Genomic DNA, 26,694 nt, shown 5'->3' with positions numbered 1-26,694 from the left:
ATATGCCAAAAATAAGGGTAACTACTATGAAAGGATAAAAATATGACTCTAAAAATAAAAAATAAAAACTTTTTTTTTAAAAAGGGATAAGATGTTGTTTGAAAAAGGGAAAAAGAAAAATTTAAAAAAACAGTTAAAAAATTAACTTTGAAAAACTAATGAATTATGGTAAAAAAAGCCATGAATTCTATGTGCAGTATTCCCCTAGCGCTGGAGTTCTCCCATTCTCCTTGATCGGTAAACTTGGTCTTGGCTTGCTGGCTGTTCGTGCTGATCTTCTGGGGGAGGGGCCTGTTGCCGTGGTTCCCAAATGTCTTTGCCGAAGGTGGAATTGCCCGCCCTTGTGAGTCCGGGCTAAGCAAGCTGCCAGGGTTTGCTCTCAGGAGCTTTTGTTCCCTGCAAGCTCTCGGTACAGCTTTGGAGGACCAGGGTGAAAATGGTGGCCTCCCAATCCTCGCCCGGAGAAGCTGAGAACTCGGGGCCCCGCTCCTCAGTGCACCCCCAGAGAAAAGCAGTCACTCCCATCTCTCCGGTCTCCGGCCGCACTCTGTGCTAACCCGGCCTGTGACCGAGCGTTTCTATGTCTGGCACCCGACCCCGTGTGGAGTCTCCAAACCCAGCAGATCCCTGCGGTGCACTTCCGCGCCACTCCTCCCAGGGGAGGAAGGGGAGTCTCCCCGGCTCTGCCACTTGTTGGGTCCCTGCTGGAGGAGCAGTGGCCCAACTGGGCCGCGGATCACAGTCTATGGTAAACCCGAGCTGAGAGCCCGCGCCTCGGCTCCGTCTCTGCAGCCGGCTTCCGCGCTCCGATACCTGGGAGCTCTGCCGCACTCAGGCACCCCCCCGTCTTTCTGTGACCCCGAGAGTCCTGAGACCACACTGTCCCGGGAGGATTCCACCCCCTGCTTAGCCACTGCAGCGACGTCCCTCAGCGGAGCCGACTTCTAACAGTTCCGATTTTGTGCTCCGCGGCTCTATCACTTGCCAGAAGGGAGGCCCCTCCCCCGCCGTCTATCCTCCAGAATATCGCCTCGGATTCACTTTTTCGCAAGTCCTACCTTCCAGAACGTGATCACTCTTCTGTTCATAGTGTTGTTACTATTCTTCTCTTCGATCTCCTGTTGAGTTTGTAGGTGTTCAGAATGGTTTGATCCCTATTCAGCTGAATTCCTGAGACCAGACGAAATCCAGGTTTCCTACTCCTCTGCCATCTTGCTCTGCCCCCTCCCCTTTCTTCTTTAAAGTACATCTACATCTGGAAAAAAAATGACAAGTAAAGTCCTTACTGAAAATCAGTGCACGCTTTAATACCCCTATTTGTCAAAATGTCAGCTGCCAAACACTCAGCACAGGCCAACATTGTTTCTAGGGACTGGAGAGCTTGGCAAATTGGAAGACACTGTCTCTAAAGGGAGTTCTAAATATTTAAGAGTGAACAAAGTTCTTCTTTTCTGTAAGTTGATGTCTGCTAAGATAAAGGTATAGGGAAAAATTGGATGGGACTGCATTGTCTTGTAATTGTGATCTAACCGTTGCAAAAATGGACTGTGATTCTACCATTTTTATGGATGATGCTATTAGTAATTTTTTTTTCAGAAGTAATGAGTTTGAGTAGATATACAGGTTAATTCTGATATGTAGTAATATTGTCAACTTTCACCCTCACAAAAACCCAAGAGGTAGACACATAAGGGATTATTATCTGTTTTGAATGATGGAAAATCTGGTTCATCCAGCATCACAAATCTGGGAAGCCAAGAACCAAACCATAGGTTTTGAATTCTGAGTCCTAAAGCCTTTTGTTCATCTGCCCCTTCACCTCCACCTTTAGAGTCATCAGTAGCCTTTCTTCACACATTAGGGCTGCTGGAACATGGACTGAGTGGCTTATAAATAATAGACATGTGTTACATTTCTGGAGGCTGGAAGTCTGAGCTCAGGAGGCCAGCATGGTTGGATGAAGGTCCTCTTCAAAATGGCAGACTTTTCCCCTTATCTTCAACTGCGGAGAGGCAAAGGATCTCTCTGGAGACCGTTGTATAAGGGCATTGATCTCATTTATGAGATCTCCACTTTCATGACCTAATCACCTCTCAAATACCTCATCCTAATACTATAACCTTGTGCAGTAGAATTTCAACTTGGGAACTTTGGGAGACACAAACATTCAGACAATCATGGGAAAAGTTCGGAGTTGAAATCAGAAAGACAAGTTGAAAACAGGACTCTTCCATCAGTGTGACTTGGAGCTCCTTACTCACCAATTGGAGCTCAGTTTGCTCACTTTTAATTTTGGAGGAAGTTGCATATATCACAGGATACTTTTGGAGACAGAGTAAGATATCTGATATTATAGCACCCCCAGCCTTCATCCCCGCGCACATACACGCCATCATTTATGCAATTCTGATAGAAGAGGGATTTTGTTTTGGTTCCTGTTGAGTATGCCATGTCTGGAAAGGACATCTTCAGTGATGGAAGAAATGAATTTGTCAAACACTTACCATATACCTGAAAACTGGTACATGCTATTTCCTTCCTCTTCTATATTTTTATCTTTTACATACTTAATTGTAGAAGTCTCTAAGGACCTGATTTTATAGTCTACTTTGTCTGGCAGACACAAATCTCTCTAGCAACCTCAGCAGAAATCAAACACATGGGTTGACTGCACATCCATGGGGGACAGCTGGTATCTGAGGCAGTACGTAAATAATAAATTTAGCATTTGAAAATTTCACATAGGTCTTCTGATTTTATTAACCTAGACAACTTATAATAATTATGATAAACAGACATTGTCATTAAATATAGCAGCCATTTGATAAGATTAAGCATAATGCAATACATCTTCCTTTCCTCCCGATTCAGTATAATAAATTACCCTTAGGCTCCTAAATGAAGCATTTTATAATTGAGCAAAACAGATCGATTTTTAGGGGTTCTTATTTATATGCAAAACAGACTTTTTGAGAATGGTAAACTTGATTAAAATCTCTCTAAGTGCAAATCACAAATAACTTCTTCTCACAAGCCATAACTATCCTATTAATGTATAATTTATTGCATACAAAGATAGTAAAATTCTAATGTGCTTATGATCCAGATGGAAGAAAGAGTTAAATAGAGAAAATAACAAACCATATAAAATGGGAAGAAAATGGAATTGACATTTGACAAATATTGCACAAGATAGTATCCCAGCTGGTATAGATGCCATAAGAAAATAGAGATTGGGATAGAATATTGCAGTCAAGTCAATGTCAGGAGAATTTAAAGAGGGGTAAGCTTCCATGGAAGTTCTACCTAAATTTAGAGAGGAAAATGTCCTAGATCAGATAAAGCGTGAATAATACATTAGACGTGGAAAACAATTTTGTAAATGTGGCCTCTTTGAGTCTGTTTGTACCTCCTCAAAATCATAGGTCCCTTTGGCCATTACCCAACAACTAAAAGGTGATGTTCTAGGTGAGTAGACTTTTTCCAACTGCATATCATTTACAAAAAAGGAAATATGTGGCTTTTAATCCAAAGGACACATGAGTAACAGGATTAGCCCACATATCATTAAAAGGCAAGGCTCAATTTATGTCAGTCATGGCCATGTAAATACCTCCATTAGACCAACATGGTTCTCCCGGCACCTAAGAAGTGAATCCAGGAGATGTTCTCCTGGAAATAAGACTTAAGGATTCAAAATCTCTGATTCATGGCCTCTAACCAGCCTCTTCAGAGACATACATGTTATCCTCACATAAAATTAATTTTATTCCCTGTTCAGAAGAAAGGACCCACTCAATACCCATTATTGAGTGAGAGTACACAATACTATTTCTTCTCTAATAAAAGGGTGCATTTGAAAAGGACCTCCAGATTCTCCCATACTTGTGGGCATATGTTCACATAGTGGGATGGCTCCCAGTGTTGATTTGCCTTTTTCTAGGCTTAAAACTCTTGCACTCTTCACAGTACATTTATCCCTTTGCTCAAAAATACTTATTTGTCACCAGTATGTATGGTTTTTCATCCTGTGTGCTAAGAGAATTTTTAAATTGTTTCAAATAAATTATGAAAGATTTCAACTATACACAAAGAACGAAAAAGTATAAATAACCACAGTTTATACAAGTCTGTTTTATTTAATATGTATTTATTAGGTCTGTGCAATGGGTTGGGGGGAGACTCTTCTCTGGGGATGCACTGATGAGCAAGACAGACACAGACCCACCCTTAAGACAGACAACTGAAGAAGATGGGCAATAGATTCTTCTAAGAGACATGACAGTCAAAGCCCAGGGCTAAGGGACCATATATGGCAGAGTGAAGGAAGGCTGCCTAGAGGGTGAAATAGGAGTTAGTCAAGCTAATATATTTTTCTTTCTTCTGGAGTCAGCATAATAAATTACCCTTAAGTTGCGGAATGAAGCATTTTATAATAGAGCAAAACATATCAATTTAGAGGCTATATTCATAAGGGAAGTAGGATTTTTGAAACTGATAACACTGATTTGGGGCTATTGTGCATGCTCTCGGAGGGTGGAATGAGGTGGGTAAAGGCCACTGCTCTTCTCAGCCCAAGATGCCTCAGGTAAACAGTGATGGAGGAAGTCCTCAATGTTCAGTGTGGACAAGGAGCTCCTATACAGAGAAGGTACAGTACAGGTTCAGGTGCTATCAATCTAATCACTACCAGTTCTTTTCATTTTTTTTAAAGATTTTATTTATTCAATTATTTGAGATAGAGAGAGCAGGGGAAGGAGCAGAGGGGGAGGGAGTGGGAGGAGGGAAAAATAATCTCAAGCAAACTCCGAGCTGAGCAGGGAGCCCAACCCTGGGATCAATCTCAGAACCCTGAGATCATGACCTGAGTTGAAACCAAGAGTTGGCCGCTTAACTGACTGAGCCAACCAGGTGTCCAACTATCATTTCTTTTCAAATGAAATATCTTAAAAGTATTTCACCTACTGACAAGCCCAGAACAGGATATTTTGATAAAATGTATCAATTTAAATTTAGATGTTATCCCAGAACACTCATTTTCCTGGTTAAGCAGGATGTTAGACTCATTGCTAGTATTTTGATAGAAAGCAATGGAGAAAAAGGATGCTTGATACTACCCACCTTTAAATAGTTCTGCAACTTTCTGCAAAGGGCAGGTTGTGATGGTGTCAACAGGTAGATGTAGGAGGCAGAGAGAGAGCTGGATCTACAGTTGGAATGCTGGATTTGAATTCTCAGTGAAGTATTTTCATAGTTGGTCTTTCATAGCTACCATCCCAAAAACTTTGTTTGTTCGTTGGTAAGGTGGACATAGAAATGTGTTCCTGTTGGAAGGTTTATAGCAACACCAAACAACAAGAGACCTATAAAATGCCATCATGCTCCAAAAGTAGTACAAAAGTTTTGGATCATTGGGTGATGATCAACAAGTAAAGTCCTAGGCCTCCCCCATAGAGTTTACACATCAGTAAAGGAAAGAAAATAAAATGTAAATATAAATTATGTTGGGTGGGGCTAAATGCTACGAAAAAAAAAGAAAAGCCAGCACAAGAGTTACAGGGGAGAGAGATTCACAAGGTGGGCAAGACCTCTTAGAGGAGGGTCCCTTGAGTAGACAAGCACAGATGGGTATGGGGTGGGGTGAGGATGCAGGTGGCCATGCAAATACCTAGGATGAGAACATCCCAGGCAGAGGTAAAAATAAGTGTGAGAGCTCTGAGACCAAAACAGGTCTCCTCTAGGAACAGGAAGGAACCCACTGTCACTGGAAAAAAGCTGGGGAGGATCAGAATGTAAACAGATGAAGTCAGAGAGATAGCCAGTTGCTATATTGTGTAGGACCTTATAGTCCAAAATAACTAGTTTGGATATTATTCTGAGTATGCTGGGAAGACTTTAGAGGATTTTGTGCAGGAGAGAGAAATGATATTTCCATTTCCCACTATTTCACTATGAAAAATGTCAATCATACCAAAAAGTTGAATAAATTTTACAGTGAATACACAGGTACCCATCACTTAAATTCTATAATTGTTTTGCTGTGGTTGTTTTAGCACATATCTATCTATCCATCTGTCCATCTATGTTATTTTTTGATGCACTTCAAATTAAGTTTCAGGCATCAGCACAATTCCTCCCAAATACTTCAGCATAATATCATTAACTAAAGTTCAACATTTGTTTATGGTATTTTGTATTTGGAATAAAATTTACACATATTAAAATGCTCAAGACTTAAGTGTATCCATTCTATAATAAGCCTTGACAAATATATATACCTGTGCACCAAACCCCTTTAAGATACAGAATATTATATCACCCCAGAAAATTATCTCAAGCGCTTCTCAGCCCATCTTCATCCTCACCCACTTTTATTTTGTTCAAGATTTATTGAGTTATAATTGACAAACTGTAAGATATTTAAAGTTCACAATGTAATGACTTGATACACATATACATTGTGAATTGACTCCCCCATCAAGTTAATTAACACATCCACCACCTCATGTATTTACCTTTTCATTTTTTGTTGTTGAGAACATTTAAGTTCTATTCTTTTAACAAATTTCAATTATACAGGATACTATTTTATACATTAGCTCCTCAGACCTTATGACTGAAAAGTTCATACCTTTTAGCAACTGCTCCCTATTTCTCCCACCTCCCAGCCTCTGGCAACCACTATTCTAGTCTGTTTCTATCATTTCAACTTTTTTTTTTTCCAGATTCCACATATAAGTGATACCACATGGTAGTTGTTGTTCTCTGACTGACTTACTTCACTTAGGACAATGCCCTCTGGGTCCATCCATGCTGTGACAAATGGCAAGATTTCCTTCTTTTTTAAGGCTGAATATATTCCTCTGTGTGTGTGTGTGTGTGTGTGTGTGTGTGTGTGTGTGTGTGTGTGACATTTTCTTGAACCAGTCGTCCATCAGTGGACACTTAGCCTATTTCCATACCTTGACTATTGGGAATAATGCTGCTATGAACATGGAATGCATATATCTCTTTGAGATAATGATTTCCTTTGGATATATACCCAGAAGTGTAATAGCTGGATCATATGGTAGTGCTATTTTTAATTATTTGTGTAATCTCCATGACGTTTTCCACAGTAGCTGTACCAGTTTATAATCAGTGTAAACTGACAGTGCAAACCAACAGTCCACAAGGGTTCCTTTTCTCAGCATCCTCATCTGCGTGTGTTATATCTTATCTTTTTGTTAATAGTCATCCCAACCAGTGTGAGGTGATACCCCTCGGTGGCTTTTTTGAAGATTTTATTTATTTATTTATTTGTCAGAGAGAGAGAGAGCACACAAGCAGGGGGAGTAGCAGGCAGAGGGAGAAGCAGGCTCCCCACTGAGCAAGGAACCCAATGCAGGACTCAATCCCTGGATCATGACCTGAGCCAAAGGCAAACACTTAACCTACTGAGCCACCAAGCATTTCCCTGAAGATTAGTGATGTTGAGCACCTTTCCATTTACCTCTTAGTCATTTGTAGGTCTTCTTTGGAAAAATGTCTATTTAAGTCATTTACCCATTTTTTAACTGGGTTATTTATTTATTTATTTATTTGCTATTGAACTGCATGAGCGCCCTCCCTCTTTAACAGGCAACCAGTCATTCCAAGTTTAGGTATTTATCCAAGAGAAATGAAAACATATCCACAAAAAGATTTGTCCGAGAAAGTTATAGCAGCTTTATTGATAATACTCCAAATTAGAAACATCCCAGTTTTACATCAACAGGTAAATCAATGGGGAAAAAAGTGGTATATTCATACAATGGAATGTTCATAGCATTAAAAAGCAACAAACTACTAAAGCATAGAATAATATAGATAAGTCTCAAACACATTGTACTTAGTACAAGAAGCCAGACACAAAAAAATACATGTCCTGTATAATTCTATTGAAATGAAGTTCCTTTATAGAATAAAGGAAGAGCTAAATAAAATCACCTAGGAACTAAGGCATTCTTCTCTGAAGATGGCACTCTTTGGGTTTAGCCTACCTTTCCATCCTCAGGCAGAAACTCTCCAATCTGAAACCCTGAGGGACCACCTATACACTGCCCTTTCTTTCTTCTTTTTCTTCTCAAACCTTTACCCAACACTTTTGTTCAATGACTTGAAACACACATGCTAATCTCCAAGCAGTGCTTTTAGAGGCTTCTTACTCATCTCTGTCCCAGGCATCAACTAACTTATAACAGTTTGTATTTCACGAATGGATTGGGCTCTCACTGCACACAGAGTCCTTAAGCTAGGTGTCAGGGAGACAGAAGGAGATCATACATGACCACTCCTAGAGAAGGCCATACTGGGAGAGGCGCAAAAATGATAATGTAATAACAGTCTGGGTAAAAGTAGGAACAGAGACATCTAAACGAGACTGGGGTAGGATCATGGGGATAATCAGATAAGCCTTTCATATATTTAGTTTGGGGATCAGCACAAAATGTATTAACATCAGTTTAAAAAATATGATATCCACTTAAGAGTTTGACAAAGAAGCATGCAAGTCTCCTATTACAGGTATTATGGGAACTCAATTAGAATTATCCTTTGTGCATCTGTTCTAAGATTATATGCTAGGTTCAAGCTTGATTAGATCTCCCCTTGTTTTTAGAGTAAGTGGAAAAGTTTTATTTAAAAAAAAAAACCTGTTCATTTATATATAAACAAAAAATCACGTATAACTTTACCACCCAACTATGTATAACAACTGTCAACCTTTAAGATCCTTATGTACATATTTAATATGTATATGAGATTATATTCTATAAGGTATTTGGGAACTTACTTTTTACATATAAATAATACCACCTATAATTTTCCAAGTCAGTTATTATGTCTACCTTGTCATTTTAATTGATTACACCATATTCTACAGCATGAATTTAATATGATTTATATCATCAATCCCTATTGGTGAACATTTAGGTTGTTTCCAGTTTTTTACTTTTATGACATGGACTTCTTAATTTTGCCTGGAAATGAGGCTTAGCTAGATGATTGCCCCTGTATTATTTTCAGAATGCCATTTAAACAGTTTTTTTTCTTGTTCCCCTCTAATGGAAGGTTATAAATGGCACTGCTTAGTGAACAGAAAGGGTTTCTAAAAGCTCAGGTGCTACCGAGCAGCTGATGCTTGCAGGATTTCAGCTAACCTAATGCAGAGCTCATTAATCAAGGCATAGGACACAACCCATGAAAAAGCAGTTGGAGGAGAAAGTCACCTGGACTGAGTATGGGTAACCAGTTATTGTTAGCTCTGTGACATTTGGTGAGTAATTTAGCCTTTCCAAAGCTTTATTTCCACATCTACCAAATGGAAATACTAATCCTTGGTTCTCATGTAGTTGCTGAGGGAATCATAAAATAGGGACTGTGGGTAAATTTAAATGAATTTCCCAAGGCTATTTATTTATTTATCTATGGCTTTGTCCACATCTCCAGATATTCCTGAGGATATCTACCACACACAGTAAAACTTTTGGCAAATGTTAAATTGTTTAATAAACAAAAATCCCTCAAACTGTATGACATAAATCTAATGTAGTAACAGGCTTCATGTAGATGTTAAGGTTTTTCTAGGGAACTACAGCATGCAAAGGCTGCTTTTGTAAGCCATGCAAAGGAAGCTTTTGTAAGCCTCTTTCACCTCCTCTTATATGTTAGGCCAGGTACTCGATGAGGCAGGCTTATATCTAAGTCTCCAAGGAAGGACCGGACATTGACAAGCAGAGAGGAGGCCATTTGAGGCAGGACATCTGAGCAAATAGGATGTACCATGGTGTACTCGAGACAGAGAACTTTTATGTCACTCTTACTTTCTCCTTCTTGGCTCTGGCCATCATGATAATAAGATCACTTAGGCTTACTTAATTACCAAATTGGATTGCCAGAACTAGAATGGTGGCCAGACAAATTAAGCTTCTTCTGTTTACTTCCTTGAACTTAGCACCTAGCTAAATGAATAATGATTGAATGACCATGTTTGCTGATGCTTGCTACAACCATGGTGCTGGGACAGTAAAAAGTTTTCCTCATAGTTAATTTACTTGTTTTTTTCTTAGAGCTAGCTTCACACATTTGGCAAAATAGTGCTTTATAGTTTATGAAGAGTAATTCAGACATTATCTCATTTAATCCTCACTTTGTGTAATGAATATGTTATTGGATTCATTTTAGACATTATAATATAAAGTCCAGGGTGCATGTACCAGCTCGATCAGTGCACTGGATCATAGCCCAGCACTGCTGATAACTTTTCATACCATGTATGTGGGGGAATGTGATGCAAAGATCCTGTGGGGGAGCAAAAATAATTTTCCCTCTACCCTTCTAGATTCTTGACTAAGACTTCTCTGTAATAAAAGACAGATTAATAATAAGATAATGTATGTATATATGTAATTAAGATAATATATGTAAATATGTACATATGGGGCCCCCACAAAGACATGAGACCCGAAAGGGGGCAACAAGGGTTACCACAAACTGAGGGTTCTAGAGGGGAGGGGGTTGGGGGGATGGCTTAGCCTGGTGACGGGTATTAAAGAGGGCATGTATTGAATGGAGCACTGGGTGTTATACACAAACAATGAATCATGGAACACTACATCAAAAACTAATGATGTAATGTATGGTGATTAACATAACATAATAAAATTAAAAACAAAAACAAAAAGCAAAGGTTGCCATGTCATGCTAGTGAGTCTCTCAGGTGAAAAATGCACCTTTGGTAATAACTGTCTTCCTGGTACAGGCCACCTTTCTAACATAAATTTCCCCCACAAAAGGATAATTTCTACTCTATTTTCAAAACTTCTGTGTCTGCAGTTTCTCAAAATAATCCTTTTGCCAAAGAGGCCCATCTCAGGGTGGGGCATATTCTACCCTTCCAGTCTCTGGAATCTAAATGAATAGCTAGTTATCAAGGAGCCCTCCTGAGCTAAGTCCGGCCCCAGGCACTGGGAATGAAGTAGCAAACTAGACACAGTTTATACTTTCATGGGGAAAATGTCCCTACTTACTGCCCACCACTCCCTAAATTGAGGACAGTCCCATATGGACCATGTTACTTAGTCTGTCCTCCCTCTCCTTTTTTGGGAGACACCTAACTAAAATATAGCATGGGCCAGAGGTACGTGATATGGCCTGAAGATGAACACACAACACACAGCAAGACAGTCAACTACTGTTTTAGGAAATCCAACCTGTGAAATGCAGAAATCATTCATTTATCCGAGAGAGAGCTGCCCCTGAAAGGCCTGGCTAGGACAGTGAGGACTCAGGTGTGAACAACAGCCGCATGGGAGGAAAAGCATGAGAGCAAGAATGTGTGGAGAGAGGAGAAGAGGCTGAGCTCAAGGAAGTGCCCCAAAGGGAAGGTCTCTACCTTCAGCTTCCTGAGATCCTGTGAGCAGCTTTCACTCCAGAATTAATTGTCCTAGGGGAGAGGCCCTACAGTTTCTGAGACCTGATTGTTCGGCTCTTGTATGATTCCTCAAAATGTGTATACTCAATTTAACTCCTCTACTTATCATGTGAGGTAATTTGATGGGATTTCAATTTCTTATAAATGAAATAACCTGCAAAATTATCTACTCGTGCCGATTGCAGCATTATTTGTTTTGGAAACAACTTAAATGGCCATCATTAGTGGGCTGGTCATATAAACTCTGGTATTAACTTTCTATTGAGTACAATACAGCAGTAAGGAAATTGTGGTATTTTCCATATAGTTTCCATCATATTTTCTTTTATTGTTGCCATGTGTTGTATTCCATAAAAATTACATGTGTATGTATCAATATGCAAATGTATGTTATATATGGTATTAATATATAATACGTAGATATTTAATTTTGTGTATGTTTGTATATAAATACATACACTGTAATATGTATTATATTCCATAAGAATATATTGCACATATCTCATATACACATATGAGACACATATACACATAAACACATATACACACATCTCATATGTATATCTCATATACACATATGAGATGTGTGTATATGAGTATTTCTAAGTGAAACAAAAATTAGTGTTTCATTGCACACATACAAAAACTTTATATTTATGTGTATTCATATGAATTTATATGTATTTTTATTTATGTGTTTATGCATTGATTTATATAACGCATACAAGTAGTTTGGAAGGACATGTATTAGATTGCAAACAGAAGTTACCCTGTGGCAGAAGGTTACCATTGTAAACAAAGAGTGAAAGGGGATGACCTGTATGTGTATTTCTTTTTTCGTTTCTTTTTGTAATTAAAAGTGATCCCAAAAAAATATTTTAAAAGAGAATCAAGCCAGTGAACCACCAATTACCCATTTTATGTCTTGTTTCATTTGTTAGGTTTTTCCTCCTCCCAGCCATACTGCTCAGTATGTGGTGAGTAAGGTCACTTGGTGTTGAGTTCTCACCTCAGTTTTCTAAACTAAGGATAAAAGGAGAATATTAAGTTTCCATGAAGGCTGTGTCTGCTGAGATTTTTTTCTTAATTTCAGCAATATAGATATGGATAAAAATACAATCTAAAGCTTGAGCATTTAAGTTTTTCATAAAATAAAGTCAGAGGATACTTTTCAAGCCACTTAGCATGATGACCCAGAAGATGCTTTGTCTTTTAAATATTAAAGTAATTTTTAAAATAGTCTTTTAATAAGTTTCTTAAAATAATGGCAGTATAAATCTATTTTGGTGTGTACTATATATCTTTGTTGTGAGAGTGTGTTTGCCAGAGTCTTCATATTCATGAAAATATCAACATATTTTAGCTAGCAAAAGAGAAATCCTCTGGGCTCAGAATGTGCCAATTTAACAAAATGTTAAATTTAGCAATTTAAGTATGTTTATTCTTGTGTAAAGCCCTATATGCAGGACATCAGGCTTTTAAAAACCCATCCTGAACAAACTGAGAATTGCGGGAGTGGTGGTGGGGGTGGGAGGGATGGGGTGGCTGGGTGATAGACATTGGGGAGGGTATGTGCTATGGTGAGCGCTGTGAATTGTGCAAGACTGTTGAATCACAGATCTGTATCTCTGAAACAAATAATGCAATACATGTTAAGAAAAAAAAAAGAAGAAGATAGCAGGAGGGGAAGGATGAAGGGGAGTAAATCAGAGGGGGAGACGAACCATGAGAGACTACGGACTCTGAAAAACGAACTGAGGGTTCTAGAGGGGAGAAGGGTGGGGGGATGGGTTAGCCTGGTGATGGGTATTAAAGAGGGCACGTGCTGCGTGGAGCACTGGCTGTTATGCACAAACAATGAATCATGGAACACTACATCAAAAACTAATGATGTAATGTATGGTGATTAACATAATAAAAATCAAAAAAAAAGAAAAAAATGAAAACCCATCCGGTATACATAGGATAAGAGTTCAGATATTTAAATAGGTGTGCTATGTGTCCACTATGCAAATGTCAGGGAATTATAGTCTGCATGCACAATGTGGAAGAAGAGGCTCATCAATAAGAATATTACAGATATCTTGGACTGTTCCCCAAGTCAGTTGGGAAAAGCAGAGTTCTGATTGAGTTGTACAATACTGGTATCCACACGAGGGCCAGGGAGCTAACAAGAAATGGGTATAGGGTCCAGGTTCTGGCAAAACAGAGGCAGAGGGCAGGACTTGGAACGGCACCGGGAGAACTCAGATGATGATCCAAGAGCTGTCTTCATTGGGCCTACAAAGTGGAGAGGAGAAGTCAGCATCTTGAGGAGCCACAACAGTGCCTTAGGCTCACTCTTATCCATCCCATCTCAGATCCATGGGGGAAAAAAGTCAAAGAAACAAAAATGGTAGTACCAGGATCGCACGCTGACGTGGTAGAAGTTGCTCATGTGCCTCCTTCTCTGATCGGTAATATTTTAATAACTGGCATGGGACAGGGCTTGATGGTGGGTACCAAGTGGGCACTCAGGGGAAAAACTGACTGTCAGTTTTGGGGATGCAGCTAATATTTCTTGTATAGATGTAATATCTGCAATTGCCTCAGTACTTTTTATATTTATATTCACTGAGAAAGCCCATAGTCTGGTCTGTAATAAAAATAAAACTCAGTCCAATGAAGTGTCATTGTAATGGTCCTGGTTGTCTTCCCCTCAGAGAGCTCCCAACTTGCAAGATCTCCATCAGCATCTTGCAGAGATTCAAAGGCACTAGTTGACATAACTTCCTAATGTTAAAAGAGGAATAACTAAAGTCTAGAGCAGTTAAGAGACACGACCTGGGCCACACAACCAATAATGCTAAACTCAGAACTTGGATATAGACCTCAGGTCCTGAGAGAAACTTCCTTCCATTCCAGCTTTTCACCTTTTTGTGGGATTTTTTTCTATCACCTCCCTCATTCAGTTTAATATAAGTCTGCACCATTGTTGGTAGACTCAGCTTACTGTTGACGCCTAATTTTTCTAAGGGAGAAAAATGATGACCCAACACAGAGAATCCACTTCCTGAAGCTCCATCAAAATGATCTGCATCCAGTGTGATATTTACAAAAGCTGCCACACTACATAAGGTCACCAGAGAAATCCAGCGTAATTCCCCTTGTGGAGATACGCATACTCCCACCCAAATGCCCAGCCTTTGTGTCTTGTTTTTATTTTTTTTATTTTTTTAAAGATTTTATTTATTTATTTGAGAGAGAGAGAATGAGAGATAGAGAGTATGAGAGAGAAGAGGGTCAGAGGGAGAAGCAGACTCCCTGCTAAGCAGGGAGCCCGATGTGGGACTCGATCCCGGGACTCCAGGATCATGACCTGAGCCGAAGGCAGTCGCTTAACCCACTGAGCCACCCAGGCGCCCTGTGTCTTGTTTTTAAAAGGCGCTTAGCAACATAGCCGTCGATTCATCTACATTTGAGATCATTCTTTTTGAGTCACCTCCTGTATTACTGAGTATTTTTTTTTTTTTTTTTTTTTGCAGCTTCTGGATACCTAATGAACTTTCTTAGAGACCAGGTGAAATATATTTTTGGAACACGATCACCCTGCACTTTGCAGATCATGAATTTCTTTATTATTTGCCATGGCAGGCGTTGCTACCCAAAAAGTTATTATCTACTCAATCTCAGTTCTAACCTGCAAGCAGATCTGTCTGAGGAGCCAATTTATTACCGATGTAACAGCACTAGGGAAGATGAGTTTGCTTGTTTAAAGAGATGAGCGGCATTGGCAACGCTATCAATTTTCACATGCAGAAATCCTGTACATGGGATTTTTGTAGTTATTAAAAAATCATGCATAGTAATGTTTCTGTCCTTCATCATGTATTTGCTGGAATTGCACATCCATCATAGCTTATTCCTCTCTAAATGGGCTTGTCTTTCAGAAATTGGTAGCCTTGCAGGGTTTTTGCCACACAGTAAGCTGTGAGACCATAAAGGTCACGATGCCATCTACATTCAGCTCTGTGTTTTGCCATAAATGCCTCCATAGGATGCCCTTTGCATGTAATTAACTTCTTGGTTATCAATTTCATATCCTTCACTCACTGATTTAATTGCATTAGATGTACCCTAGGCTCTCCAAACTGGGAGAGGTTGGGGGGTACAGGATAGCATTGTGGAATATAGATCATTGTAATACTGGCAAAAATCACACACACACACACACATACACACACAATTAAGCACAAAACTTACTGAGTAAGAAAGACATGGATTGTAAACCTGTTTTCTGTTCACTTGCTGAAAGAATTTGGGTATGTCACTTACCTTCCCTGAATTTATTTTTTGTTTAATCTCTAAAAGGGAGTAATAAAACTCACCTTATAGCATGTTTTAGTAGTTAAGTAAGAGAGCACATATATATCACTTAGCACAAGTTATGGCATATAATAATTGTTACATAATAATTATTAATTATAACAATATTAATGATAAATATTTAAGATTACCTCCTTTGAAAATAGATCTTCTAATACTAGACAGAAGGAGGGCATAGGCGTGCATGCAATTAACCATAAAACCAGTCAGTAAAAGGGAAAATCTCAATAGAAGGGGAAGGAAATATATTCTGCCAGTGTCCTCTGGCTAGGGAGATCAAAGATGATATGAGAAAGTATAAACTGAGTAAAATTTTGAAGGATGGAGTATTCAGGACTCTTTGACTTGCAAGTGAGAGAAACAACCCCAACAAAGTTAAGCCAAAAAGGGAAGTCTCAGGTTTGGCTTCAAGTACAATTGGATCCACGTGCTCAAATGAAGTTTTAAAGGCTGTGATACCTCTGTTTCTGAGTTCTAAATCCCTCTGTGTGTCAGGAAGACCATGCCATACTTAAGTCTAAACTTTTATGACTCAGTATTCCAAAAAAAAAAGGAGCTTTTCTTTGCCAGAATTGGTATAGTAAATCTTAGACAAGGCTATGATTGGCCCTTCCTGGGTCAGGTGTCTTCTCTGGACCAATTGCTATGGCCAGGAAAGATAGAGTACTCTGATTGGACAGCCTGGATCATTTTCCTAGCTCTGTGGAGTGGGGTTGTGTGCTGTGATTGACAGCCTCACCAGGGCTACCTGCAGTGATAGAATGGTTTCTCAAAGAAAAGTGGGGTTCTTTGAAGAAAAGAAAAGATGTAGGAGGAGGAGATAAAGCATAAGATTAGGAATACTGAAATCATAGACTTCTATTGTAAAGGAGACCACAAGACCTATAGAGATTCAGGACAAGGAGAATATATGAGGGAACATTTTAAGGAAGGCTATTGAGGAAGAAAATTTTGCATATAAGTGCAGGCATATATGATATAATCATATATTCTACTAAGCTTGATATGCTCACCTACTTTCCCTCATTGGATCTAACAATGCTTACTTCAGAAACAAGACATAGTAAATACTTACTTTGCTCAATGAGTGAGTACATGAGTGGACATAGAGCCGAAAGGAATATGTACATTTTTCACCTTAGAACTGTATTATTCCCATATTAAAAATAACAAAACTGAGTTGGAGAAGTTTAATGGCTCACTTGAGGCCATGCAGCTAAGAGCTTAGAGAACTTGGTTTTTATCTCAGTCAGCCCTGGCTCCAAGCTGAGTTTCTTGCCACCCTCCCACAACTTTCTTTTCTTCCATCTGTTGCTATTTCTCAGGCTGACTCAGACACCTGTACCCTTGGGACTCATTGGCCAAATTTTATTTCCAGCACATTTCTGGTGTTTCTCAATCTCTTACTTAAGGCTTTGAACTAAATTATATTTGTATCCCAGTAACTCACAGACTTCTAGACACTTTAGTGTTGGAGGGGACCTTGGAAACCATCCAGTCCAAAAGACATAGCACAGTAAACTGCAGTTAAATGGGACCGTCCCAATCAGAGAATGAAGAGTGGAAAGCCGAGTTCCCTCTTCTCTGTTTTGCAGAGACTGAGTTATTGTTCTGATAATTCGAGTGATTTCTCTAAACATGATTCTAACAAATGCTCAACAGGCTCTCACTTGAATAGAGTTGCAGGAATTCGGAGAAATAATGAAGAAACAGCAAACCTCTCCTCCTAGTGCAAATACAGAGCACAGTTCCCCTGGGTACAGGGAAGCTGCCGCCCACAAGGATCCGACATATGGAACACCCACATTTAAAAATAACAAGACTGAAGACTGCTGTATTGCTTTTACTGCCCCCGTCCCAGCCACCTCTTCACATCCCTAGATCCCCTTATCATTTAATAAAGACAGCCACCTGTTTGGCTTAACAAAGTAAGCCAGCTGGGCTGAAGGGGAAGAGGAAGTGTGTGTGGACAGGGGACTGCTCTGTGTGTGGTCTCTCCCCTTCCACTTTCAGTTTATGCTGAAGACAGAGGCAACCTGCTTCTTCTACCTCCGCATCCTTGATCCTCAGTTTTAAGGAAATCTTCCCATTTTTCCTGCTGGCCGTGAATGGCATGATTCCACATCTCCAGCTTCAAATGGAGTTTAGGGTAACCTTGTGTTCTCTCTTAGTGGCAGTGTTTATCCAAGCATTGCATGTCCCTTCCTTTCCATCAAAAACCCCTGGGTGCTTGTTAAACATTCCGACTCTAGAAGCCCTTCCAAATTTACCAAAATACAATCTTCAAGCGTCCTAAGGTATTTTAGAACTCCCTGAGGGATTCATATACCAACTAAACTGTGAGATTCTTAGCCTCTCATTGCCTTGCAATTTCTGCACTTTGGATGAGCCCTCTCACACAGCAAAACCTGGAGAGGGAGTGACAGTGAGAGGTGTGTCCAGGGGAAAGGGAGTATGGAACATGTTCTTCATTCGACCCCCGGTGTAAGGCTGAGACCAAGGATAACTTAAAGTCAGTTGTGGTGCAGCCTTGTTCATTAGGGTAGGAGACTTTATAGGGATGTTGGGCCAAAGCTTAGATGTAATGGGCATTTACCTGGAATGTATTTTGTACCATATGTTGATCTCGAGTTTTTCAATTTGCAAGTCAAGACCCATTGATGGGTATGAAATCAGTTTAGTGGATCATGGTCATCTTGAAATAAAAATAAGTCATAATTGAATATTTTATTTTGAATATTTAATAATAGAATATCACATTTAGAATAAACATATGAGAATGTATTATGCGTTGTGAGAATAAGGATTGCTTTCTTTTTTTTTTAAGATTTTATTTATTTATTCATGAGAGACAGAGGGAGAGAGAGAGAAGCAGAGGGAGAAGCAGTCTCCCAAGGAGCAGGGAGCCCGATGCGGGACTCGATCCCAGGACCCTGGGATCATGACCTGAGCCGAAGGCAGACGCCCAACCATCTGAGCCACCCAGGCGCCCAAGGATTGCTTTCTTAAACCTGTGTTTCAGAGCATATTCTGAGTGGGGATGGGCTATCATCAAAGTTTGAGCATCATTGAACTAGGGAGCCCAGGGTGCCAAATGACTTGCTAAAAGTTTACAAGTATTAGCATATTACTCCCATTTTATAGATGGGAATACTGAGACTGAGATGGAGTAGTAAAGACAGAGAGACAGTAAATACTATCTCATTGTCACAGGTCCACCTATGTTCTTATTTGCCATTTAATTCTATCATTTAAATAACCATATCCTTTTACCTTGTACTCCTCATTCTGGCCTTTACCCCATGGTGTCCTAAATATATCATTGATGAGCAGTTCTACACTGTAAAAGGTCTGCACATCAATTGCTATGCAGTGTTGTGCTTTTAATGCTGTTTGACAGGAACTTGTGAGGAGTTGATAGAGTCTTGTTTGTTTAGCTTTTACCCAAGGTCAGAACCAAGATTCACTGCCCTCACTGGAGAACTGGCATTAATATTCAGATCCTCTATCCAATATCAAAGGCTCCTTGTTAAGGGCTCTTCCATGGGCCATCAATGGCAGCTTTGTTTACTGCCTTGAGAATCTCTTCAACAAATTAACCAATACCTACTTAACACATAAGACTCAGTTGGTGGCAAGTGACAGAAAACTAGACTCAAACTGGTTTGACCCAAGAGAAGAACTCTATTTTTTTTTCAAGTAAATTAAGCCTGAGGGGGAGAACTGGATGGATTTAGGTTTGGATGTGACTGGACACAAATGATATAATCGGAATGGGATTCTCTCCATGTTTCAGCTCTGTTTCTCCTGTGTTGAATCCACAATGGGAGTTGATCTCCTCTAATGGTTAGAAAGGGATTACCATCACTTCCCTGTTAAGACATGAGAATTAGATTCTCTCTGGGAATCGCTGACTTTAGTTGAATGACCCACCCATTCCTGAGCCAATCACATAATCATTGGAACCATGCAGCTTGATATGTTGATTGATGGAATCCCACATAAAGACATTACAGTGAACCAAGGGGGATTCCTCACCCCAAAGGAATATTAGGAAACAGTTACCAGGCAACTAAGTCCTAGGTGTCAAAAGTTCAGGCCTTGTGCTAGAGAGCCTCCAGTAGGAACCTCTGCCCTTGAAGAACTTACATCATTTAGGGATTACTCTGTGTGTGTGTGTGTGTGTGTGTGTGTGTGTGTGTGTATGTGTACACGCACACACATATGTTCCACGTTAACATTCAGGTGCTGAGCACCATGAGAGATCTCTGGAGAAATGGCAAGCATTCTTTGTAAGAAACTTGGCAATATAGCATCAAAGAAAAAATCTGTATACATCATTAGTAACTTAAAGGTAATGAGGAAAAACGATAAATTTCCATTTGTTCTTCAAAGGCAGAGCATATAACATGCAGACCCTGTCTTTCAGCACAGGTAGGATTTGGATATTAAGGGAAGATGCAGCTATATGGATTGAACAGGTATGGTTAATGGACTGGGAAGCAGGAGGCTATGACACTTGGTACCTGCAGGGGGGACAGTGCTAGAGAGGAGGAAGACCTAAAAGAGGAGGAGGGACCAGAGTACAGAATGCCAGGCCTTGGTGTTTAAGTTTGGGATCACTTGTGGAGTAAGTCCAGCTTTATAAGAGGGGATGTACCAGCTCTGTATTACAGAAGTCACCCTGATGGCAGTGACAGTGATCCTCTTGAGGGGAAAATATTAATCTATACTAAAGATTATATAAGCATGAATTTAACAGCTGTGACAGACCTACAAAGGGGAAATGGTTATAAATATCGCAGAGACACATAACAGGACCTCACAGTTTCTTAGGTGTGGGCAACACCTAGAAAGACAGTAAAAGCTGAGTTCAAAGTTCATCTTCTTTGATGGCAAAAAGCATGGTCCTATGAGTGGTATCCTCTTGGAAGGAGGGCATTTGAGAGTGGACATCTCTTCTAGGTTTATAACCAGTCATCCAGGTTTGCGGGAGATTGATTTCTGGTCCTGGAGGAAGGCTAGAGGAAATTTGCAGGCGTCATGGGAGGACTTCTCCATATGCAAGTCAGCTCTTTGGATTGGCAGACTCCTGAAATTTGGAAACGGTCAGACCTGAGTTCAACCCTTTTGGGCCAGCCATCTAATAGCAGTTTCCTTCCTTGAAAATGAAACCAACCTCCTGGGATTATTGGGAGGTTTGAATGAGAAATGTGTAAACAATGCCCACTCAATACATATGAACTCAGTAATATTTATTTAGAACAATACCAGAATGAGGCATTGATATAACTTCATTCGAAATTATATGAGAAGATCAGGGAGAGGAACTAAATGAAAATGAGACATTCAAATTCTTTACAGCTAGCAAGTGGCAAAAGTAGGGTTCAAACCGAGTGGATCTGAATGAAAATTCTGGGTTCCTTCTGTTGCTCTTGCAGTATTGCCTTAAGTTATATTTTCAAACATTTCACAACTGACTCTAAATTGCCAGTGAAAATTAACATGACACGTATATTATGGTCAATAATTATGTATCCTACATATCTCGTAGGCCACTCATGTTTTTTTAAATATAACGTAAGCATCAGCAATATTACTTGATTACCTTAGTGGATGTATTATTGGAATGGCAACAACTTTCAGTAGATATCAATAAACATCTTTGTTACACAGATGTTCCAGGATTGAAGAAGAAATATACTGATTAATATCTCTCTCAAATCCTGGGATAAAGATGAAAGTATTATATTATCCACTTTCTGGCCAGCACAACAAATGAGATTAAAGAAGAAATTAGAAGCCATCCTTCCAAGCTTAATGAAATACGGGTTTACCAGAGAAAGCTGGTTAGGGCTGAGCCTCTTCAAATAGACATCTGTTCCCAAACAATGTTTTTGTTTTGTCCTGTCTTTTTTCTGTTATGATTAAACTTGATGGTGACTCGGCCTTCTTGCCTCTGCCTTTGGGTTCTAAAGATATAAAACAACAAACATAAAATAGATGTCATCCCAGTGACTAAACTATGCCAAGAAAGGGGAGAATAAAGTTGGGCCAAGTTGTGGACAGGGTGCAAACCCTTAGTGCCAGAGGGAAATGTGAAAAAGATGTCTGCAACCTGGGAGAGCAATGGCAGCACACAGCACAAGCACACTCCCAGGAGATAAGGGGTTGAGAGGCTTTCTGCTTGCTTCTAAGTGGCTAGAGTTTTTCTCTGCAAAGAGAATTTACAACCAAGATTGTACCTTCATTAGGACTTGAAAGACATTCATGGGTATTGATGTTAAAATGCAGTCCTTTATCTTGCTACAAATATGTATAATAAATTCAGTTCAAAGCATCATCTATGTATCGCCCCTAAAAATCGAACTTTCTTATGAAAAGGGTTAATATTATCCTTTTCCTAAATAAAATTACATCAAAATGTTTTTATGATGGTCCATAAGGCCCTGCATAGTCTGGCCTCAAACCACTTTTTCTATTTAATGTTGCCCCACTTTCCTGCTCATTTACCTCCCCAGCATCTGGCCTCCTTTTACTTCCTTCCGCTGCAGGGCATTTGCACATACTGTTTCCTACATCTGATCATTCCTTTCCCCCATTGTTTGCTTGCCTTTCTCCTGATCCAGCCACTTCACAGAGGTGTCTTCCTTAACCATCTTCTCTAAGCCTTACTTTTCTCCCAATCCCCATTCCATTAACAATATTCTCCATCCCACAAAACTGTGCACCTCCTTTGTATAATTACTGCTGGGTATGCTTAATCTGTTTCCTTTTCAAGCCAGCTAAAATTGAACACATTATGTGTCAGCAATTTATGTGTATTTATAGATACTAAAATCTTTGATCCTCATTATGCCAGCATAAAGTCGATGGCATAATCCACACCCTTTCCCTAGACCAAGTAACAGATTTACTGAAATTGGTTTATTTACCAATGCTTATAACTAAGTAGAGGGGTCAGGATTTGAACCCAAGAAGTCTTGATCCAGAGTGTATGCTCTTAAATGCAATCCTGTATGCTTCCCACCCTATTATTTCTCTCTCACAACTGAAAATAGACATTTCAGGGATTATTGTACTTGCATGCATCATTTCACTGTATCCTTATTTAAAACTTATACCTACACAACAGTGATTCACAAACTTGGCTTTTCTCAATAGCTAACATGTATCTACAAACTGAAATATAGCTACACACACACATACATATATGCACACAAATATATATACAGTGAAATATATTTTTATATAAAAACTATATTATCAGGCACAGTTCTGTTCACATTAATATTCATAATCCAGGACTCAAAGTCACATAAAAAAAAAAAGAACAGAATTCACTGAGGAGCTACCAATGACTATAAACCCATAAGCAAATGTTCAGCCTTACTACTCATTAATGAAATAAGATACCGTTTCTACCTCTCTAATTAGCAAGGATTAAAAAATAAATAATACTCACTGTTGGCAGGAGTACAGGGAAAGGACTTTGTCATACATTAGTGGTAGGAGGAAAAACTGTTTACAGCCTCAGTGCAATGCAAATTTGGCAACATGTAGCAAAGGATTGCAAGTTTACCTTGGCCTTTTTTCCAAAAAATCCACTTCTAGTAAATTAACTTTAAAAAAAAAGAAAAAGACTAAGATTTGGGTTGAAAAATTTTCACTGTAGGGCTGTGGCTATGTATACGCATATGTACATATGTAAGCAAAAATAAAATCGTGTTAAACTCCAACTACAGTCGGTTAGCAAACAGTGACTGGATGCCTACTACGTTCAAGGCCTTGAGTGTAGTGCTGGGGATGTGATGGTAAAGGAGGAGATGGAGGTGAGGTCCTTACGTCATTGGAGTACAGCCCCACCTGGGACTAAGTACATACTGTTCCGTCCACAGTGAGGAATGTTAATTAACTATGGCAATGACATTATAATGAGGACGTCCGAAAGCATGGTTTTGGAGATTAAATACTGATGATTAAGACCTATGAGAAAGAATCATGGTAAAGTTAGTGAATGAGTCTAATTTTACATAAGGTGGATAACATGGATATGTACACATATGCAGAAAGAAAACTAGATAGAAAATCACCAAAATGTAACTATTACTAGGAAATCGAATTAAGAGAATGTTTCTTTTCTTTCTCTAAGTTTTTATCATGAAATGTACAGGTATTTTATTGAGGAAAATACTATTGATACCAAAAAATACCACTGTAAAAAAAAAAGTGACTGATAACATTCTGAAAAACTTTCTTTTCCCAAGTCTGATTCTCTCTATGGGAAAATAAGGAGGTCTATTTCTTTTGCTGCTCACTGGTTGGCAGCTCATCTGTCTGAATGTAGTAAAAGCATAACCTCTCCCTAAAACCACCCCAGAGTCCCACCTATCAGACACAACTAGGTCATCTGATCTCCCAAGCTCAATCTGAGTCGGTTTGTTCACATCACTTCCCTCACCAGGAGTTCCCCAAAGGCATGGAAGCCTCCATCTCCTAGCTGTAACTCAAGAGTTCATGGAATTAGTTATGAGCTAATTAGTTAATTAATAACATAAAAGACTCAGGCCAAGGAAATGCTGGTGATTAAAACAAAATAGCACATCCTGAAAAGGGAACCAGCTCTGTATAATGGAAAAACATTTGCTCTCTTGAATGTGTCACACCTAAGTCCCAAGCCCAGTCTTAGCATTTTATCTGTGTGACTTCAGGCTCTTGGCATCTTCACTTCCTTCTGCACAAACTGTGAAAGGGTGAGGGGACTACCTCAGGAAAGCAGGAGTCAAGTGTTTGTCCAGTAGGAGTTTAAAGTGCTCTAGTGGAATGTTCTTTTTCAGTTTATGTTCAATTTAGGATATGGTTTACTGTCTTTTTTCACTGCCTCCGTCTTTGATTTTTAACTTCCACATTGACTCATGGGCACTCAGTTGACAGTTTCAGTCTGTGTCTCTAAGAAGTTAGTGTTCTAGACCAACTTTTAAATTACAAAATAGCAAAGCTAGTTTCAGAAAGAAGTGTGTGTGTGTGTGTGTGTGTGTGTGTGTGTGTGTGTGTGTGTGACTTCATTTGTTCATACAGCAGGGTTCTCTTGTCAAATAATATTCTGTTGGAACCAGGCTCCTTTGTTTATAGGCAAAGAAAAGCAGGAATAGGAAAGGAAAAAGAGCGAGAATTTGCTTTTATTTACAAAATGGTGTTCCAGACACTGTGCTAAGTGCTTTACCTTTTGTTGCTTAATCTTTATAAAAATAGCACCTGGGATGCAATGTCCTCCTCACTTTTTTCCTAAGAGAAATGCTGAAAGCTTGAAGAGGTTCAAAGGCATTGTCAGGGTTCTGAAGTAGTCAATATTAAAAGGCTGGTTCAAAATCTGATCTGAGTCAGAAATCAGTGTTGAGGGAAGGGAAGTGGGCTGTGGTCTGTGTGTCCCAAATTCTAGTCTTAGGGACCTTTGCATAACTTTGCAGCAGAGAAAAGAGTAACCTGTGACCCCCACTCTCCACCCATCTGCTAACAATCCTGTTTGGAGACATCACTTCCATCTGTAACCCATTGTGAAGGCATGTCATTAATGAAACACTGGGAACAAACAGAATCGTGCTTCTTCTCGCAGCTCTGCTACCAGCTGCCTAATTAGGATTTATGGGTGGCCATGATAAAAATGTCTGCATAGGAAAATTCTGAGATTTCTCTTGAACTCTTAAATAATAGCCAACCAAAGCCTTCATGAGTGCGGGGATAGGTCAAATACACCTCCATACTGCCAAGTGTGTTAGGGTGGCGGGGGTAGGCATGTGTGTGTCAGGGAACAGGAGAGGCAGGTTGTTTACATAAATCAGGCTAATATGAAGGGCTACAGCTTCAAGTAATGGCTGTTCTTTGTTAATTCAGACCTGAAGTGGATTAAGTTCAAGCCTTCCACCCAATGTCATTGAAGAGCTATTCACGGTGTGTAGAGCTTGGTGGTTTGTTTCCCTAAGTACATCCTCATGGTGATTGGAGAGTCCGCTGTATTGCCTTTGGAGCCCAGGACAAGTGGCACATCCCAGCTGAAAGCCACTCTTCCCTCTTCAGTGAGAATGTGAAGTAACAACAGAGAGAAGTAGGACAATGACAGCTGTGGTGCATCGTCCCTGACTAGGGCCAAATAGGTATGAAAAAGCCTTGTATTAATCAGGTCTTGTATTCTCCAACCACCCAATAAGGTGGCTAGAAATGATCTCATTTTGTAGCTGAGAAGAAATTCTTTGCTTCAGAGTAATCTGTAGTGAAAAAAAAGTGGGGATATGGATAGACAAGACTGGTGGGGGACACCACACCTGGGTGACTCAGTTGGTTAAGCATCTGCCTTTGGCTCAGCTCATGATCCCAGGGTCCTGGGATCGAGTCCTGCATCAGGCTCCTTGCTCAGCCGGGAGCCTGCTGCTACCTTTGCCTGCCACTCCCCCTGCTTGTGTGCACTGTCTCTCTGTCAAATAAATAAATAAAATCTTAAAAAAAAAAAAAAAGACTGGCCTGGGAAAGCAGGGTGATTCACTACATTAACACCAGGTAAATTATTTTTTTTTAATTTTATTTATTTTTTTATTCTTGATGTAGTGTCCCATGATTCATTGTTTGTGCATAACACCCAGTGCTCCACGCAGAATGTGCCCTCTTTAATACCCATCACCAGGCTAACCCATCCTAACCCAAGCTTTTTATCTTGATGAAATCCCAATAGTTCATTGTTGCCCTGGCTTCCCTTGCCTTTGGCGATGTTTCTAGGAAGAAGTTGCGGCGGCTGAGGTCGAAGAGGTTGCTGCCTGTGTTCTCCTTTAGGATTTTGATGGACTCCTGTCTCACGTTTAGGTCTTTCAACCATTTGGAGTCTATTT

The sequence above is a fragment of the Callorhinus ursinus genome, unplaced genomic scaffold, assembly GCF_003265705.2.
Source record: "Callorhinus ursinus isolate GAN/ISIS: 27379988/994484 unplaced genomic scaffold, GSC_fseal_2.0 scaffold37, whole genome shotgun sequence".
In the NCBI taxonomy this organism is placed as follows: domain Eukaryota; kingdom Metazoa; phylum Chordata; class Mammalia; order Carnivora; family Otariidae; genus Callorhinus; species Callorhinus ursinus.
The sequence above is the reverse complement of the archived record's forward strand: the minus strand, read 5'-3'. Positions refer to the sequence as shown.